The 1,528-nt window shown below is 30.7% G+C and overlaps 1 protein-coding gene across 1 annotated transcript in view; it reads left to right on the top strand.

The window, feature by feature from the left end:
- Positions 1 to 1,528, top strand: part of LOC107758136 (single-minded homolog 1-like) — an 18,346-nt gene that overhangs the window by 3,488 nt on the left and 13,330 nt on the right. The gene's annotated exons all lie outside the window — the stretch shown is intronic.

The raw sequence follows: 1,528 nt of genomic DNA, 5'->3' as shown, positions 1-1,528 counted from the left end.
ATAGATAGATAGATAGATAGAGATATAGATAGATAGATGGTGAGAGGGATTGCGTGGTCTCGCGGGTCTCGCGCGTGACTGCGCATTAAGATCAGATGAATTTCTAATTGATGCTGTTTCTTTCTTCTTCTTCTTCTTCTTCTTCTTCTTCTTCTTCTTCTTCTTCTTCTTTAAACGAGCTGAACCGTCTGAGAGAAACATGCTTTTCATTAATGAAGCGGTTTAATTAGCGCGATGCCGAACGTGAAATATTGTAATGAAAGAAAAATGTTTTTGAGCAGAAATCATATATGTTCATCATATCATAATGTTTTACATTTGCCCAAACCCGAGGAGAATAAATGTTTGATTCGGGAAAGTCAGATAGGCTGATAATAATAATATTACAATAAAAAAAACAACCTTTTAACGACTTTATTTTGTTTCCTGCCCTTATTCGCATATTATTAATTTTGTCCCTGCAATCTAATGAAAGCAATAGAAACGTTGCCTTTTCACTTATTTTATATTTATTGTAATTTACTTTAAATATGGAATATGCAAGAAAAAAACAAATCCAGTAAATCAGTAAAATGAATTATATCACTAATGATATATATAGGCCTATTATTTTTATGATAAGCCTAATAATTATTATTATTGTTAGTAGTAGATTAATATATAGTAGGCTAATAATGTATTATAATACAGGTAATAATTATAGAAGGATTATAGTAGTTATTATTATAACTTTCATTGTAAACATTGTAAATTTAATAAATATTAAAAACAAAACAAAATAATTGTTTACATTTGGTCGGTTCAGTCGCCATTTGAACCGAATCACGCAATGTGCGAACAATTTCAGTAATGGATCAATTCAGAGCCCAGTGTGTGTGTGTGTGTGAGTGTGTGTGTGAGTGTGTTATAGGCCTGTATGTGGGATAAATAGCCTCCAGGGTCCGTTTGCATCTTATGAATAAAAAAATGCCTTTCATTCGACTATTTTAAAGCAATGTAAGGAATTGTATTTTTAAGCCTCTGTATTTTTGTGAGATGTAAATCTAGAATAGAGTGATTAATGTTGTAGCGCGTGTGTGAAGCGTGTGTGTGTTCAGATCTCCGTCATTTACTTTCCTGAGCGACTGTTTGTTCACGAGCTTAGATTCACTCACAACATCGATCTGATGACTCTCTCTCTCTCTCACACACACACACACACGCACACATAAATTTATAATGACAAATGTGGACTAATGAGTGGTTTGTGCACTTTGCATTATATTATACACAGCTTTTGTTTTGAAAACGTTTATAAAATGTATATCTCTTTAATAAATAATAATAATAATAATAATTACTGTTGTTGTTGTTATATTATATATTATAAATTGTTTTTGTTTATAATATAATATTAAAAGTTGTTGTTGTTGTTATAAACTATAATTGTATATTTTGTATGTCTATATGGGTAAAGAGTATTATAATTTTAATATTTGCTTAGTATATTCATCTATCACGTATTCACGTGTGTGTGTGTGTGTGTGTG

This window comes from Sinocyclocheilus rhinocerous, unplaced genomic scaffold, assembly GCF_001515625.1.
Source record: "Sinocyclocheilus rhinocerous isolate Xijiao unplaced genomic scaffold, SAMN03320098_v1.1 scaffold2911, whole genome shotgun sequence".
In the NCBI taxonomy this organism is placed as follows: Eukaryota; Metazoa; Chordata; class Actinopteri; order Cypriniformes; family Cyprinidae; genus Sinocyclocheilus; species Sinocyclocheilus rhinocerous.
This window is presented reverse-complemented; position numbering and strand designations above follow the sequence as displayed.